This window comes from Leguminivora glycinivorella, chromosome 24 (assembly GCF_023078275.1).
Source record: "Leguminivora glycinivorella isolate SPB_JAAS2020 chromosome 24, LegGlyc_1.1, whole genome shotgun sequence".
NCBI classification, from domain to species: domain Eukaryota; kingdom Metazoa; phylum Arthropoda; class Insecta; order Lepidoptera; family Tortricidae; genus Leguminivora; species Leguminivora glycinivorella.
Genome location: NC_062994.1, coordinates 7,006,459 through 7,025,487, shown reverse-complemented (window position 1 = coordinate 7,025,487; position 19,029 = coordinate 7,006,459). Strand labels below are relative to the sequence as shown.

The 19,029-nt window shown below is 47.9% G+C and overlaps 1 protein-coding gene across 1 annotated transcript in view; it reads left to right on the top strand.

The window, feature by feature from the left end:
• The window catches only part of LOC125238684 (diacylglycerol kinase 1), a 191,519-nt gene that overhangs the window by 125,418 nt on the left and 47,072 nt on the right, over positions 1-19,029 (top strand). The gene's annotated exons all lie outside the window — the stretch shown is intronic.

Below are 19,029 nucleotides of genomic sequence, written 5' to 3'. Positions count from 1 at the left end.
GGTCGCGGAAGACTAACGTCCCAGCAAAATGTCACCGGAGATGTAAACAACACAAAACTACCCGATATTAATTTATATAAATGTTCGGGGTAGACAAATAAATATAATCTACCCGCATGTAATTATTTACGACATCACATTAGAAACCTCAAAAATAACAGTACTTCTCCACTATTTAATGGATGTTATTATACATATAAACCTTCCTCTTGAATCACTCTATCTATTAAAAAAACCGCATCAAAATCCGTTGCGTAGTTTCAAAGATTTAAGCATACAAAGGGACATAGGGACAGAGAAAGCGACTTTGTTTTATACTATGTAGTGATAGGGATAGTGATAGTGATATAGTGATGATGATAGTGATAGTGAAGTGATGATACATTGTGCAACAAGGGGAGGAAGTTGAATATTACTAACGAGAGTAACTTAAATTCCACCAAAAACATTCTGTAAAAAACTAGCCAAGTCTCGATGGAGCTGCTTGTTTATCTCTAAAAAGCATGGGGTCTCATCCGGAACAGTGCAAAATTATTTCCAAATAGAAATCATAGATGGCGCCAAGTGTCACGATTGACGATTATTATTTTTTTATCAAATAGATTTAAAGGAATTTGAAGCGTCATAAATTAAGTACATTATAAATTAAATACAAACATCGATGACAACACAAATTTAATGCATTATTTTAGAAATTTTCAAAGAAATAATATCACGTAATATATTGCTACTGACTATGACGCAACAACGTGAACAACCTGCGCGCGACAGTATCGAGCTACCTAAATTTTATTGCATATTGTCACTAGATGGAGCTGCCACTATCTACAGTATACTGCCAACGAAACGGTGCGATTGTGTGCGTTCCGTTCATTGAGATATATGTACTACGTACTATAGGCGACGTTGCCAGACGGAAACTCTGCACAAGCTGACAAATGCGCGGAGTGCGCGAAGCGGTAATTTACGCGTAGAGTAGTAAGTCCACCATCAGATGTGACACATTATTATATTCCGCCTGTCAAAATTATTTATTTATTTATTTACAACTTAAAAAATACAAAGTAAGCGATCACTGCCGCCCATGGACACCCGAAACACCAGGGGTGTTGGAGGTGCGTTGCCGGCCTTTAAGATGGGTGTACGCTCTTTTCTTGAAGATTTATCTTCTTCTTTAAAATACAAATATATACTTATATATAATAATATATATATAGTGCGGTCAGTTTTTTTGGACAAAGCGTATCCATTGTTCTCTTTTTTCATGACCAGGCCAAAGAAAACAGCAAAAAGTGAGCGTGCTAAAAATACAATTTTACTCAATAACTATTAACAATCAATAAACAAATTAACTTTTTTTTATATTATAGTAACATAATTCATAAAGTAGTAAGTAGTTACCTAATAATTTTCCAAATTGAAATAAATATATTTCGCAAATCTATTAGAGGTGAAACACATTAGTAGGAACAATGAAAATGGCACATCTGCGCGGTTAACTTTTTAGTCTATGATTGCGTCACCAAAATCGCGGAAGCCTCGCTCCCGCTCGCGTGTTCGTAGAATATTCAGCATTCAGCTGTCGTGTCGGCCGATAATATTTGTTTGTGTGCGTTAATAATGTAGGTATACGTTTGTAGTAGTGTGCGTGACAAAAATGTCGTCTATTAAACAGCAGCTGCCAATGATCGAAATTCAAATTAGTTGAACAATTTCCATTGAAAAAAAAAAGTTTGTAATGCATCGGTCCGAATTGCGGATAAAATGATAGCTAGCGGGGTTGTGGACTGTAATTACTGACGTGAAATGATGAAAACATGTAATAAAAGCACTAATTTTAATTATTGGTAAACAAACACAAGCTTATTTAGATACAGTTTCGTGACAGAAGGCAGACTGAAGACTGATTAATCATATTTCAAAACATGAGAACAGTTTTCGAAAGTGACATTATTTTAAACTAATACTTACTATAAAGAGGTCGCGCACCAGCCAGTCGCCAACATAGTTTTATCATCTTTTAGTAGATATAATTGAATGTAAAATTATTTATTTTGCCTGACACTCTTGAGTATTTTTTATGCCGTTATTTTAATTTTACAATATAATATTTGGAATATAGTGCTTATAATTATTAAATATAAAACATTTTTTAAATACTTTTTGATACAAAATCATACTTCATTGATTTGGAACAACGCTTTTTATCGGACCTACATCCGACACTATCGGAAGCGTTTATCGGATGTAGGATGTCGATCTGACACCCGATATCGGATCGGATAATGTGAAAACGGCCTAAGCATTAACCGTTAGTGCGTTTTCACATTATCCGATCCGATATCGGATGTAGGACCGATATCCCATACATTGAAGCGGCCATCTTTGATTTTTGCCTTTGAAATCCTTCCGACATTTGCCACATGCACGACCGATGCGATGCATGCGAAATCAAACCTTATCGATATGGAAGTATGAGACGCGACGATTGCCGACTGGCTAGGATTTCCGAACGCACACGAATGCGCGCGCTCGGTCGCCGATCTGCGGCGGAGTGGGCCGAGCCGAGACCTCGACGCGACGCCGTCAGCAACTACCTAGGTAGTAAATAGTCAAGAGCGTTTGTATGGAGAATTAACTCCTCCTGTATCGTCTTAAGGATGAAATGGTGATTTTAGTATGTATGCGATTTAGGCTGATTTTTTCAGAGTCAGTAATTATTTTAAGTTTAAACATTTTACTGTAGGGGTTCCACGAATAGTGTACCTTTCTAATAGTCAGTAAAACCCGAGTCAAACTTTTCATATACTAATATAATTAACCAATAATCATTATATTTTTATAAAAATGATTTAGCCTATTTAGCTTCTAACCACATAATATATTATAGTACAACTAATTTAGTATTAGAGGTAATATCGATGTCAAATATTTTTTTAAATATTTTCCCAGACTCAGGAAACCTTCGCCTATCATACATATAAGTACCTATGCTTATATTAAAAAAAGCATGCATTTAAGTGCGTTTTGACATTATCCGATCCGATATCGGATGTCGGACCGATATCCCATACATTACAGGCGCCATCTTGGATTTTTTCCATTGAAATCCTTCCGACATCCGATATCGGATCGGATAATGTAAAAACGGCCTAAGGGTTACCAAGGCTCGACTCGGCGCGCCTAGTGGACGCCAGGCTTAAATTGTCTGGTCTTGGTGTTTTAATAATTTTATGTGTTTATAGTCGTAATTTAGTTGCGAAGTATTAATTTTATATCTGTATTTTTAAATTACACTATGTTGTGGTACCGGGAAGCATATTTTAACTTAAAAGGACGTAATGACAACATTTCATACCATGTTTCAGAAAATAAATAGTTTCGGAGTTTAAATTAAGTTTGCAGTGTTTGCACAATTTTATGAGTAAAAACTAGTTTTTTAAAGGTGCGCGGGGCCCGAGGGCCCCGCGGTCTTTCTTGTTTTTTTGTTTTTGCTTTTGCTTTATGCTTTTTAGTTTTTGCTTTATGTTTTTTTGCTAAGCTTATTTGTTTTATTGCTTTGCTTGTTTGCTTTTTTGCTTTAGCCTTGGCGTGCTTGGGAGCACTCTCTGCACGTAGCTCGGCCTGCGGCCTCGCGAGCTTCGGAGGCTTCAGACACGCTCCGGGCCTTCGGCCCTCCGCGTAGTTACTGTGGGGGTTGTGGGGAAGTTGGAGCTTAAACACGACCCAATAGTAAAAGTGTCTTGAGAAGCTCACGACGGGCCTACGGCCTGCGGCCTCCGGCCCGTCGTTTCGCTTCTCTAAGACACTTTTACTGTTGGGTCGTGTTTAAGCTCCAACTTCCCGGACCGCCGGCGAGCCGATCAGGGACGCTCCGGGCCTTCGGCCCTACGCGGAGCTCGGCCTTCGGCCTTCGCTGGGTTTCAGAGCTCCGCGTCGGGCCTTCGGCCCGCCGTGTCGCTTTTTAGACACTTTAATTATTGTTCTGCTTGGGAGCACAGTCTGTACGCAGCTCGGCCTGCGGCCTTCGCGTGCTTGGAAACACTCTGACCGCAGCTCGGCCTACGGCCTTCGCGTGCTTGGGAGCCTCTCAGACACGCTCCGGGCCTTCGGCCCTCCGCGTAGTTTCTGTGGGGGTTATAGGGAATTTGGAGCTTAAACACGACCCAATAGTAAAAGTGTCTTGAGAAGCTCACGACGGGCCTGCGGCCTGCGGCCTCCGGCCCGTCGTTTCGCTTCTCTAAGACACTTTTACTATTGGGTCGTGTTTAAGCTCCAACTTCCCGGACCGCCGGCGAGCCGATCAGGGACGCTCCGGGCCTTCGGCCCTACGCGGAGCTCGGCCTTCGGCCTTCGCTGGGTTTCAGAGCTCCGCGTCGGGCCTTCGGCCCGCCGTGTCGCTTTTTAGACACTTTAATTATTGTTCTGCTTGGGAGCACAGTCTGTACGCAGCTCGGCCTGCGGCCTTCGCGTGCTTGGAAACACTCTGACCGCAGCTCGGCCTACGGCCTTCGCGTGCTTGGGAGCCTCTCAGACACGCTCCGGCCTTCGGCCCTCCGCGTAGTTTCTGTGGGGGTTATAGGGAATTTGGAGCTTAAACACGACCCAATAGTAAAAGTGTCTTGAGAAGCTCACGACGGGCCTGCGGCCTGCGGCCTCCGGCCCGTCGTTTCGCTTCTCTAAGACACTTTTACTATTGGGTCGTGTTTAAGCTCCAACTTCCCGGACCGCCGGCGAGCCGATCAAGGACGCTCCGGGCCTTCGGCCCTACGCGGAGCTCGGCCTTCGGCCTTCGCTGGGTTTCAGAGCTCCGCGTCGGGCCTTCGGCCCGCCGCGTCGCTTTTTAGACACTTTAATTATTGTTCTGCTTGGGAGGATTCTCTGCCCGCAGCTCGGCCTGCGGCCTTCGCGTGCTTGGGAGCCTCAGACACGCTCCGGCCTTCGGCCCTCCGCATAGTTACTGTGGGGGTTGTAGCGAAGTTGGCGCCCCTCTCAGGGACGCTCCGGGCCTTCGGCCCTACGCGGAGCTCGGCCTTCGGCCTTCGCTGTGTTTCGAACCTCCGCGTCGCTTTTTAGATACTTTTACTTATATTTTCTTGCTTGGGAGCACTGTCTGTACGCAGCTCGGAACTTGGACCGGAGCAATGACCGTCGGGCTGTAGAACGCTCCCTCAGGCTGGTAGGGAAATTTGACTTTGTCCCCTCTCGCCGCCGTTTTTGACTTTTCCAAAAATTTTTTTTTCTCATTTCTATTTTTGGCCCCCGCTCTTACCACGTGCCAAATTTGAACGCGCTCGGACCGAAAATAAAAAAAAAAAATTTCAAAGTCGGCCATTTTGAAATTTTGTAAATGCCATTCGACGGACCTCAGATAACTGTACAACATTAGTTTAAGCACTATTAACCTTTTTTCTACCGTTACGGAGCTATGGGGATTTAAAAAAAAACCTCCATACAAACTGGTAGGGAAATTTGACTTTGTCCCCTCTCGCCACCGTTTTTGACTTTTCCAAATTTTTTTTTTCTCATTTCTATTTTTGGCCCCCGTTCTTACCACGTGCCAAATTTGAACGCGCTCGGACCGAAAATAAAAAAAAAAAAATTTCAAAGTCGGCCATTTTGAAATTTTGTAAATGCCATTCGATGGACCTCAGATAACTGTACAATATTAGTTCAAGCACTATTAACCTTTTCCCTACCGTTACGGAGCTATGGGGATTTAAAAAAAGGACCTCCATACAAATTTCAATTGGCCTTCAAAGGGCGCCATTTTGAATTTTTCAAAATTTTCTTTTTGTATACTAATCTTGGGGTGGCTGTCTACCCGTGTGCAAAATTTCAGCGCGCTCGGACCATTTTGAAATTTTTCAAAAAAAAAAGTCGGCCATTTTGATTTTTTTTAATTCCATTCGATGGATCTCGGGTGACTGTATAACATTTGTTTGAGCACTTTTCACTTCTTTGTACCGTTACGGAGCTATGGTAATTAAAAGAAAAACCTCCATTCAAATTTCAATTGGCCCTCAAAGGCCGCCATTTTGAATTTTTCAAAATTTTCTTTTTGAATACTAATCTTAGCGCGACCGTCCACCCGTGTGCCAAATCTCAGCGCGCTAGGACCATTTTGAAAATTTTCAAAAAAAAAGTCGTCCATTTTGATTTTTTTTTAATGCAACTTTTTTCTACTCGGATACCTGTATGACATTTGGTCGAGCACCCCCCGGCTATCTCTTACGGTTTAAAAGTTGCCATACAAAATAAAAGTGGCCAGTTTTCCCACATTTGTAGCACTTTTCAATTTTTTTTTATTTCATTCGAATCGAGGCCACTTGGAGATTCTAAGACCAAAATTTGAGCACTCTACGACAAACTTGAAAAATCGTCAAAAAAAAAGTCGGCCATTTTGAAAAAAAAATGGCGGCGTCAAAAACTGCCCAGGGTCCTCTATGACATTTGGTCGAACACTCCCCGGCTAACTCCAGCCGTTTGGCCAGGCCGTCCAACATTTTTTTACCCGGAACCGGTAGACCGACGGTCTGATCTATCCGGGGTCGCAGGACCAAACTCTATACGACCACACCAAACACTGCCACCTTCAAATCCCCCTTCTGCCCATTTTTGGAAAAATGTCAGTCGGGTTGTAGCTTTATATTATATAGACTAGTTTTTTAAAGGTGCGCGGGGCCCGAGGGCCCCGCGGTGTTCTTTTGTGCTTTGCTTTTTGTGCTTTGCTTATGCTTTTGCTTTTTGTTTTTGAGCTATGCTTATGCTTTTTGTTTTTTCGCTTTGCTTGTTTGATTAATTGCTTGGGAGCACTCTCTGCCCGCAGCTCGGCCTGCGGCCTCGCGTGCTTGGGAGCCTATCAGACACGCTCCGGGCCTTCGGCCCTCCGCGTAGTTACTGTGGGGTTGTAGGGAAGTTGGAGCTTAAACACGACCCAATAGTAAAAGTGTCTTGAGAAGCTCACGACGGGCCTACGGCCTGCGGCCTCCGGCCCGTCGTTTCGCTTCCCTAAGACACTTTTACTATTGGGTCGTGTTTAAGCTCCAACTTCCCGGTCCGCCGGCGAGCCGATCAGGGACGCTCCGGGCCTTCGGCCCTACGCGGAGCTCGGCCTTCGGCCTTCGCTCGGTTCCGAAGCTCCGCGTCGGGCCTTCGGCCCGCCGCTACGCTTATTATGACACTTATAATTATTGTTCTGCTTGGGAGCACAGTCTGTACGCAGCTCGGCCTGCGGCCTTCGCGTGCTTGGGAGCCTCTCAGACACGCTCCGGGCCTTCGGCCCTCCGCGTAGTTACTGTGGGGGTTGTAGGGAAGTTGGAGCTTAAACACGACCCAATAGTAAAAGTGTCTTGAGAAGCTCACGTCGTTTCGCTTCTCTAAGACACTTTTACTATTGGGTCGTGTTTAAGCTCCAACTTCCCGGTCCGCTGGCGAGCCGATCAGGGACGCTCCGGGCCTTCGGCCCTACGCGGAGCTCGGCCTTCGGCCTTCGCTTGGTTTCGAAGCTCCGCGTCGGGCCTTCGGCCCGCCGCTTCGCTTATTTAGATACTTTTTGTTATTGTTTTGTTTGGGAGCACAGTCTGTACGCAGCTCGGCCTGCGGCCTTCGCGTGCTTGGGAGCACTTTGCCCGCAGCTCGGCCTGCGGCCTTCGCGTGCTTGGAGCCTCTCAGACACGCTCCGGGCCTTCGGCCCTCCGCGTAGTTTCTGTGGGGGTTGAAGGGAAGTTGGAGCTGAAACACGACCCAATAGTAAAAGTGTCTTGAGAAGCTCACGACGGGCCTGCGGCCTGCGGCCTCCGGCCCGTCGTTTCGCTTCTCTAAGACACTTTTACTATTGGGTCGTGTTTAAGCTCCAACTTCCCGGTCCGCCGGCGAGCCGATCAGGGACGCTCCGGGCCTTCGGCCCTACGCGGAGCTCGGCCTTCGGCCTTCGCTGGGTTTCGAAGCTCCGCGTCGGGCCTTCGGCCCGCCGCTTCGCTTATTTAGATACTTTTTGTTATTGTTTTCTTGGGAGCACAGTCTGCACGCAGCTCGGCCTGCGGCCTTCGCGTGCTTGGGAGCACTCTGCCCGCAGCTCGGCCTGCAGCCTTCGCGTACTTGGGAGCCTGTCAGACACGCTCCGGGCCTTCGGTCCTCCGCGTAGTTACTGTGGGGATTGTAGGATATGTAGGGAAATTGGACCTCCGGCCTGCGGCCTCCGGCCCGCCGCGTCGCTTTTTAGACACTTTTTACTTATATTTTCTTGCTTGGGAGCACTGTCTGTACGCAGCTCGGAACTTGGACCGGAGCAATGACCGTCGGGCTGTAGAACGCTCCCTCAGGCTGGTAGGGAAATTTGACTTTGTCCCCTCTCGCCGCCGTTTTTGACTTTTCTAAAAATTTTTTTTCTCATTTCTATTTTTGGCCCCCGCTCTTACCACGTGCCAAATTTGAACGCGCTCGGACCGAAAATAAAAAAAAAAATTCAAAGTCGGCCATTTTGAAATTTTGTAAATGCCATTCGATGGACCTCAGATAACTGTACAACATTAGTTTAAGCACTATTAACCTTTTTCCTACCGTTACGGAGCTATGGGGATTTAAAAAAAAACCTCCATACAAACTGGTAGGGAAATTTGACTTTGTCCCCTCTCGCCACCGTTTTTGACTTTTCCAAATTTTTTTTTTCTCATTTCTATTTTTGGCCCCCGTTCTTACCACGTGCCAAATTTGAACGCGCTCGGACCGAAAATAAAAAAAAAAATTTCAAAGTCGGCCATTTTGAAATTTTGTAAATGCCATTCGATGGACCTCAGATAACTGTACAACATTAGTTCAAGCACTATTAACCTTTTCCCTACCGTTACGGAGCTATGGGGATTTAAAAAAAGGACCTCCATACAAATTTCAATTGGCCTTGAAAGGGCGCCATTTTGAATTTTTCAAAATTTTCTTTTTGTATACTAATCTTGGGGTGGCTGTCTACCCGTGTGCAAAATTTCAGCGCGCTTGGACCATTTTGAAATTTTTCAAAAAAAAAGTCGGCCATTTTGATTTTTTTTTAATGCCATTCGATGGACCTCGGGTGACTGTATAACATTTGTTTGAGCACTTTTCACTTCTTTGTACCGTTACGGAGCTATGGTAATTAAAAGAAAAACCTCCATGCAAATTTCAATTGGCCCTCAAAGGCCGCCATTTTAAATTTTTCAAAATTTTCTTTTTGAATATAAATCTTGGGGCGACCTTCCACCCGTGTGCCAAATCTCAGCGCGCTAGGCCCATTTTGAAATTTTTCAAAAAAAAAAGTCGGCCATTTTGAATTTTTTTTAATGCAACTTTTTTCTACTCCGAGACCTGTATGACATTTGGTCGAGCACCCCCCGGCTATCTCTTACGGTTTAAAAGTTGCCATACAAAATAAAAGTGGCCAGTTTTCCCACATTTGTAGCATTTTTCAATTTTTTTTTATTTCATTCGAATCAAGGCCGCTTGGAGATTCTACGACCAAAATTTGAGCTCTCTACGACAAACTTGAAAAATCGTCAAAAAAAAAAGTCGGCCATTTTGAAAAAAAAATGGCGGCGTCAAAAACTGCCCAGGGTCCTCTATGACATTTGGTCGAACACTCCCCGGCTAACTCCAGCCGTTTGGCCAGGCCGTCCGACATTTTTTTACCCGGAACCGGTAGACCGACGGTCTGATCTATCCGGGGTCGCAGGACCAAACTCTATACGACCACACCAAACACTGCCACCTTCAAATCCCCCTTCTGCCTATTTTTGGAAAAATGTCAGTCGGGTTGTAGCTTTATATTATATAGACTAGTTTTTTAAAGGTGCGCGGGGCCCGAGGGCCCCGCGGTCTTTCTTGTTGCTTTTTTGTTTTTTTTTTTGCTTTGCTTGTTTGTTTTTTGCTTTGCTTTTTTGTATCTTTGCTTAGCTTGTTTGTTTTTTTGCTTTACTTGTTTGCTTTTTTGCTTTAGCCTTTGTGTGCTTGGATTGGAAGCACTCTCTGCCCGCAGCTCGGCCTGCGGCCTTCGCGTGCTTGGGAGCACTCTGCCCGCAGCTCGGCCTGCGGCCTTCGCGTGCTTGGAAGCCTCTTACTGTGAGATTTGTAGGTAAGTTGGAGCTTAAACACGACCCAATATTAAAAGTGTCTTGAGAAGCTCACGACGGGCCTGCGGCCTGCGGCCTCCGGCCCGTCGTTTCGCTTCTCTAAGACACTTTTACTATTGGGTCGTGTTTAAACTCCAACTTCCCGGTCCGCCGGCGAGCCGATCAGGGACGCTCCGGGCCTTCGGCCCTACGCGGAGCTCGGCCTTCGGCCTTCGCTGGGTTTCGACGCTCCGCGTCGGGCCTTTGGCCCGCCGCTTCGCTTATTTAGATACTTTTTGTTATTGTTTTCTTGGGAGCACAGTCTGCACGCAGCTCGGCCTGCGGCCTTCGCGTGCTTGGGAGCACTCTGCCCGCAGCTCGGCCTGCGGCCTTCGCGTACTTGGGAGCCTGTCAGACACGCTCCGGGCCTTCGGCCCTCCGCGTAGTTACTGTGGGGATTGCAGGATTTGTAGGGAAGTGTCTTGAGAAGCTCACGACGGGCCTGCGGCCTGCGGCCTCCGGCCCGTCGTTTCGCTTCTCTAAGACACTTTTACTATTGGGTCGTGTTTAAGCTCCAACTTCCCGGTCCGCCAGAGAGCCGATCAGGGACGCTCCGGGCCTTCGGCCCTACGCGGAGCTCGGCCTTCGGCCTTCGCTGGGTTTCGTTTCGAAGCTCCGCGTCGGGCCTTCGGCCCGCCGCGTCGCTTTTTAGACACTTTGATTATCGTTCTGCTTGGGAGCACAGTCTGTACGCAGCTCGGCCTGCGGCCTTCGCGTGCTTGGGAGCACTCTGCCCGCAGCTCGGCCTGCGGCCTTCGCGTGCTTGGAAGCCTCTCAGGCACGCTCCGCGTAGTTACTGTGAGATTTGTAGGTAAGTTGGAGCTTAAACACGACCCAATATTAAAAGTGTCTTGAGAAGCTCACGACGGGCCTGCGGCCTGCGGCCTCCGGCCCGTCGTTTCGCTTCTCTAAGACACTTTTACTATTGGGTCGTGTTTAAACTCCAACTTCCCGATCCGCCGGCGAGCCGATCAGGGACGCTCCGGGCCTTCGGCCTTCGGCCTTCGCTGGGTTTCGAAGCTCCGCGTCGGGCCTTTGGCCCGCCGCTTCGCTTATTTAGATACTTTTTGTTATTGTTTTCTTGGGAGCACAGTCTGCACGCAGCTCGGCCTGCGGCCTTCGCGTGCTTGGGAGCACTCTGCCCGCAGCTCGGCCTGCGGCCTTCGCGTACTTGGGAGCCTGTCAGACACGCTCCGGGCCTTCGGCCCTCCGCGTAGTTACTGTGGGGATTGTAGGATTTGTAGGGAAGTTGGACCTCCGGCCCGCCGCGTCGCTTTTTAGACACTTTTACTTATATTTTCTTGCTTGGGAGCACTGTCTGTACGCAGCTCGGAACTTGGACCGGAGCAATGACCGTCGGGCTGTAGAACGCTCCCTCAGGCTGGTAGGGAAATTTGACTTTGTCCCCTCTCGCCGCCGTTTTTGACTTTTCCAAAAATTTTTTTTTCTCATTTCTATTTTTGGCCCCCGCTCTTACCACGTGCCAAATTTGAACGCGCTCGGACCGAAAATAAAAAAAAAAATTTCAAAGTCGGCCATTTTGAAATTTTGTAAATGCCATTCGATGGACCTCAGATAACTGTACAACATTAGTTTAAGCACTATTAACCTTTTTCCTACCGTTACGGAGCTATGGGGATTTAAAAAAAAAACCTCCATACAAACTGGTAGGGAAATTTGACTTTGTCCCCTCTCGCCATCGTTTTTGACTTTTCCAAATTTTTTTTTCTCATTTCTATTTTTCGCCCCCGTTCTTACCACGTGCCAAATTTGAACGCGCTCGGACCGAAAATAAAAATAAAAAATTTCAAAGTCGGCCATTTTGAAATTTTGTAAATGCCATTCGATGGACCTCAGATAACTGTACAACATTAGTTCAAGCACTATCAACCTTTTCCCTACCGTTACGGAGCTATGGGGATTTAAAAAAAGGACCTCCATACAAATTTCAATTGGCCTTCAAAGGGCGCCATTTTGAATTTTTCAAAATTTTCTTTTTGTATACTAATCTTGGGCTGGCTGTCTACCCGTGTGCAAAATTTCAGCGCGCTCGGACCATTTTGAAATTTTTCAAAAAAAAAAAGTCGGCCATTTTGATTTTTTTTAATGCCATTCGATGGACCTCGGGTGACTGTATAACATTTGTTTGAGCTTTTTTCACTTCTTTGTACCGTTACGGAGCTATGGTAATTAAAAGAAAAACCTCCATTCAAATTTCAATTGGCCCTCAAAGGCCGCCATTTTGAATTTTTCAAAATTTTCTTTTTGAATACTAATCTTAGCGCGACCGTCCACCCGTGTGCCAAATCTCAGCGCGCTAGGACCATTTTGAAAATTTTCAAAAAAAAAAGTCGGCCATTTTGATTTTTTTTTAATGCAACTTTTTTCTACTCGGATACCTGTATGACATTTGGTCGAGCACCCCCCGGCTATCTCTTACGGTTTAAAAGTTTCCATACAAAATAAAAGTGGCCAGTTTTCCCACATTTGTAGCATTTTTCAATTTTTTTTTATTTTATTCGAATCAAGGCCGCTTGGAGATTTTATGACCAAAATTTGAGCTCTCTACGACAAACTTGAAAAATCGTCAAAAAAAAAAGTCGGCCATTTTGAAAAAAAAATGGCGGCGTCAAAAACTGCCCAGGGTCCTCTATGACATTTGGTCGAACACTCCCCGGCCAACTCCAGCCGTTTGGCCAGGCCGTCCAACATTTTTTTACCCGGAACCGGTAGACCGACGGTCTGATCTATCCGGGGTCGCAGGACCAAACTCTATACGACCACACCAAACACTGCCACCTTCAAATCCCCCTTCTGCCTATTTTTTGAAAAATGTCAGTCGGGTTGTAGCTTTATATTATATAGACTAGTTTTTTAAAGGTGCGCGGGGCCCGAGGGCCCCGCGGTGTTCTTTTTTTGTTTTGCTTTTTGTTTTTTGTTTTTCGCTTTTGCTTTTTGTTTTTGTGTTTTGCTTATGCTTTTGCTTTTTGTTTTTGTGTTTTGCTTTTGCTTTTTGTTTTTGAGCTATGCTTTTTTGATTTATTGCTTTGCTTGTTTGCTTTTTTGCTTTAGCCTTTGCGTGCTTGGGAGCACTCTCTGCCCGCAGCTCGGCCTGCGGCCTCGCGTGCTTGGGAGCCTGTCAGACACGCTCCGGGCCTTCGGCCCTCCGCGTAGTTACTGTGGGGGTTGTAGGGAAGTTGGAGCTTAAACACGACCCAATAGTAAAAGTGTCTTGAGAAGCTCACGACGGGCCTACGGCCTGCGGCCTCCGGCCCGTCGTTTCGCTTCTCTAAGACACTTTTACTATTGGGTCGTGTTTAAGCTCCAACTTCCCGGTCCGCCGGCGAGCCGATCAGGGACGCTCCGGGCCTTCGGCCCTACGCGGAGCTCGGCCTTCGACCTTCGCTGGGTTTCGAAGCTCCGCGTCGGGCCTTCGGCCCGCCGCTTCGCTTGTTAAGATACTTTTTGTTATTGTTTTGCTTGGGAGCACAGTCTGTACGCAGCTCGGCCTGCGGCCTTCGCGTGCTTGGGAGCACTCTGCCCGCAGCTCGGCCTGCGGCCTTCGCGTGCTTGGGAGCCTCTCAGACACGCTCCGGGCCTTCGGCCCTCCGCGTAGTTACTGTGGGGTTGTAGGGAAGTTGGAGTTTAAACACGACCCAATAGTAAAAGTGTCTTGAGAAGCTCACGACGGGCCTACGGCCTGCGGCCTCCGGCCCGTCGTTTCGCTTCTCTAAGACACTTTTACTATTGGGTCGTGTTTAAGCTCCAACTTCCCGGTCCGCCGGCAAGCCGATCAGGGACGCTCCGGGCCTTCGGCCCTACGCGGAGCTCGGCCTTCGGCCTTCGCCTGGTTTCGAAGCTCCGCGTCGGGCCTTCGGCCCGCCGCTTCGCTTATTAAGATGCTTTTTGTTATTTTTTTGCTTGGGAGCACAGTCTGTACGCAGCTCGGCCTGCGGCCTTCGCGTGCTTGGGAGCACTCGGCCCGCAGCTCGGCCTTCGGCCTTCGCCTGCTTGGGAGCCTCTCAGACACGCTCCGGGCCTTCGGCCCTCCGCGTAGTTACTGTGGGGGTTGTAGGAAAGTTGGAGCTTAAACACGACCCAATAGTAAAAGTGTCTTGAGAAGCTCACGACGGGCCTACGGCCTGCGGCCTCCGGCCCGTCGTTTCGCTTCTCTAAGACACTTTTACTATTGGGTCGTGTTTAAGCTCCAACTTCCCGGACCGCCGGCGAGCCGATCAGGGACGCTCCGGGCCTTCGGCCCTACGCGGAGCTCGGCCTTCGGCCTTCGCTGGGTTTCGGTTCGAAGCTCCGCGTCGGGCCTTCGGCCCGCCGCGTCGCTTTTTAGACACTTTGATTATCGTTCTGCTTGGGAGCACAGTCTGTACGCAGCTCGGCCTGCGGCCTTCGCGTGCTTGGGAACACTCTGCCCGCAGCTCGGCCTGCGGCCTTCGCGTGCTTGGAAGCCTCTCAGGCACGCTCCGGGCCTTCGGCCCTCCGCGTAGTTACTGTGAGAGTTGTAGGTAAGTTGGAGCTTAAACACGACCCAATATTAAAAGTGTCTTGAGAAGCTCACGACGGGCCTACGGCCTGCGGCCTCCGGCCCGTCGTTTCGCTTCTCTAAGACACTTTTACTATTGGGTCGTGCTTAAACTCCAACTTCCCGGTCCGCCGGCGAGCCGATCAGGGACGCTCCGGGCCTTCGGCCCTACGCGGAGCTCGGCCTTCGGCCTTCGCTGGGTTTCGAAGCTCCGCGTCGGGCCTTTGGCCCGCCGCTTCGCTTATTTAGATACTTTTTGTTATTGTTTTCTTGGGAGCACAGTCTGCACGCAGCTCGGCCTGCGGCCTTCGCGTGCTTGGGAGCACTCTGCCCGCAGCTCGGCCTGCGGCCTTCGCGTACTTGGGAGCCTGTCAGACACGCTCCGGGCCTTCGGCCCTCCGCGTAGTTACTGTGGGGATTGTAGGATTTGTAGGGAAGTTGGACCTCCGGCCTGCGGCCTCCGGCCCGCCGCGTCGCTTTTTAGACACTTTTACTTATATATTCTTGCTTGGGAGCACTGTCTGTACGCAGCTCGGAACTTGGACCGGAGCAATGACCGTCGGGCTGTAGAACGCTCCCTCCGGCTGGTAGGGAAATTTGACTTTGTCCCCTCTCGCCGCCGTTTTTGACTTTTCCAAAAAAATTTTTTTCTCATTTCTATTTGTGGCCCCCGTTCTTACCACGTGCCAAATTTGAACGCGCTCGGACCGAAAAAAAAAAAAAAAAATTCAAAGTCGGCCATTTTGAAATTTTGTAAATGCCATTCGATGGACCTCAGATAACTGTACAACATTAGTTTAAGCACTATTAACCTTTTTCCTACCGTTACGGAGCTATGGGGATTTAAAAAAAAACCTCCATACAAACTGGTAGGGAAATTTGAATTTGTCCCCTCTCGCCACCGTTTTTGACTTTTCCAAATTTTTTTTTCTCATTTCTATTTTTGGCTCCCGTTCTTACCACGTGCCAAATTTGAACGCGCTCGGACCGAAAATAAAAAAAAAAAATTTCAAAGTCGGCCATTTTGAAATTTTGTAAATGCCATTCGATGGACCTCAGACAACTGTACAACATTAGTTCAAGCACTATTAACCTTTTCCCTACCGTTACGGAGCTATGGGGATTTAAAAAAAGGACCTCCATACAAATTTCAATTGGCCTTCAAAGGGCGCCATTTTGAATTTTTCAAAATTTTCTTTTTGTATACTAATCTTGGGGTGGCTGTCTACCCGCGTGCAAAATTTCAGCGCGCTCGGACCATTTTGAAATTTTTCAAAAAAAAAGTCGGCCATTTTGATTTTTTTTTAATGCCATTCGATGGACCTCGGGTGACTGTATAACATTTGTTTGAGCACTTTTCACTTCTTGGTACCGTTACGGAGCTATGGTAATTAAAAGAAAAACCTCCATTCAAATTTCAATTGGCCCTCAAAGGCCGCCATTTTGAATTTTTCAAAATTTTCTTTTTGAATATAAATCTTGGGGCGACCTTCCACCCGTGTGCCAAATCTTAGCGCGCTAGGCCCATTTTGAAATTTTTCAAAAAAAAAGTCGGCCATTTTGAATTTTTTAATGCAACTTTTTTCTACTCGGATACCTGTATGACATTTGGTCGAGCACCCCCGGCTATCTCTTACGGTTTAAAAGTTGCCATACAAAATAAAAGTGGCCAGGTTTCTCACATTTGTAGCATTTTTCAATTTTTTTTTATTTCATTCGAATCAAGGCCGCTTGGAGATTCTACGACCAAAATTTGAGCTCTCTATGATAAATTTGAAAAATTGACAAAAAAAAAGTCGGCCATTTTGAAAAAAAAATGGCGGCGTCAAAAACTGCCCAGGGTCCTCTATGACATTTGGTCGAACACTCCCCGGCTAACTCCAGCTGTTTGGCCAGGCCGTCCAACATTTTTTTACCCGGAACCGGTAGACCGACGGTCTGATCTATCCGGGGTCGCAGGACCAAACTCTATACGACCACACCAAACACTGCCACCCGCAAAAACCCCCTCTGCCTATTTTTGGAAAAATGTCAGTCGGGTTGTAGCTTTATATTATATAGACTAGTTTTTTAAAGGTGCGCGGGGCCCGAGGGCCCCGCGGTCTTTCTTGTTTTTTTGTTTTTGCTTTTGCTTTATGCTTTTTAGTTTTTGCTTTATGTTTTTTTGCTAAGCTTATTTGTTTTATTGCTTTGCTTGTTTGCTTTTTTGCTTTAGCCTTGGCGTGCTTGGGAGCACTCTCTGCACGTAGCTCGGCCTGCGGCCTCGCGAGCTTCGGAGGCTCTCAGACACGCTCCGGGCCTTCGGCCCTCCGCGTAGTTACTGTGGGGGTTGTGGGGAAGTTGGAGCTTAAACACGACCCAATAGTAAAAGTGTCTTGAGAAGCTCACGACGGGCCTACGGCCTGCGGCCTCCGGCCCGTCGTTTCGCTTCTCTAAGACACTTTTACTGTTGGGTCGTGTTTAAGCTCCAACTTCCCGGACCGCCGGCGAGCCGATCAGGGACGCTCCGGGCCTTCGGCCCTACGCGGAGCTCGGCCTTCGGCCTTCGCTGGGTTTCAGAGCTCCGCGTCGGGCCTTCGGCCCGCCGTGTCGCTTTTTAGACACTTTAATTATTGTTCTGCTTGGGAGCACAGTCTGTACGCAGCTCGGCCTGCGGCCTTCGCGTGCTTGGAAACACTCTGACCGCAGCTCGGCCTACGGCCTTCGCGTGCTTGGGAGCCTCTCAGACACGCTCCGGGCCTTCGGCCCTCCGCGTAGTTTCTGTGGGGGTTATAGGGAATTTGGAGCTTAAACACGACCCAATAGTAAAAGTGTCTTGAGAAGCTCACGACGGGCCTGCGGCCTGCGGCCTCCGGCCCGTCGTTTCGCTTCTCTAAGACACTTTTACTATTGGGTCGTGTTTAAGCTCCAACTTCCCGGACCGCCGGCGAGCCGATCAGGGACGCTCCGGGCCTTCGGCCCTACGCGGAGCTCGGCCTTCGGCCTTCGCTGGGTTTCAGAGCTCCGCGTCGGGCCTTCGGCCCGCCGTGTCGCTTTTTAGACACTTTAATTATTGTTCTGCTTGGGAGCACAGTCTGTACGCAGCTCGGCCTGCGGCCTTCGCGTGCTTGGAAACACTCTGACCGCAGCTCGGCCTACGGCCTTCGCGTGCTTGGGAGCCTCTCAGACACGCTCCGGGCCTTCGGCCCTCCGCGTAGTTTCTGTGGGGGTTATAGGGAATTTGGAGCTTAAACACGACCCAATAGTAAAAGTGTCTTGAGAAGCTCACGACGGGCCTGCGGCCTGCGGCCTCCGGCCCGTCGTTTCGCTTCTCTAAGACACTTTTACTATTGGGTCGTGTTTAAGCTCCAACTTCCCGGACCGCCGGCGAGCCGATCAAGGACGCTCCGGGCCTTCGGCCCTACGCGGAGCTCGGCCTTCGGCCTTCGCTGGGTTTCAGAGCTCCGCGTCGGGCCTTCGGCCCGCCGCGTCGCTTTTTAGACACTTTAATTATTGTTCTGCTTGGGAGGATTCTCTGCCCGCAGCTCGGCCTGCGGCCTTCGCGTGCTTGGGAGCCTCAGACACGCTCCGGGCCTTCGGCCCTCCGCATAGTTACTGTGGGGGTTGTAGCGAAGTTGGCGCCCCTCTCAGGGACGCTCCGGGCCTTCGGCCCTACGCGGAGCTCGGCCTTCGGCCTTCGCTGTGTTTCGAACCTCCGCGTCGCTTTTTAGATACTTTTACTTATATTTTCTTGCTTGGGAGCACTGTCTGTACGCAGCTCGGAACTTGGACCGGAGCAATGACCGTCGGGCTGTAGAACGCTCCCTCAGGCTGGTAGGGAAATTTGACTTTGTCCCCTCTCGCCGCCGTTTTTGACTTTTCCAAATTTTTTTTTTCTCATTTCTATTTTTGGCCCCCGCTCTTACCACGTGCCAAATTTGAACGCGCTCGGACCGAAAATAAAAAAAAAAAATTTCAATGTCGGCCATTTTGAAATTTTGCAAATGCCATTCGATGGACCTCAGATAACTGTACAACATTAGTTTAAGCACTATTAACCTTTTTCCTACCGTTACGGAGCTATGGGGATTTAAAAAAAAAACCTCCATACAAACTGGTAGGGAAATTTGACTTTGTCCCCTCTCGCCACCGTTTTTGACTTTTCCAAATTTTTTTTTCTCATTTCTATTTTTGGCCCCCGTTCTTACCACGTGCCAAATTTGAACGCGCTCGGACCGAAAATAAAAAAAAAAAAAAATTTCAAAGTCGGCCATTTTGAAATTTTGTAAATGCCATTCGATGGACCTCAGATAACTGTACAACATTAGTTCAAGCACTATTAACCTTTTCCCTACCGCTACGGAGCTATGGGGA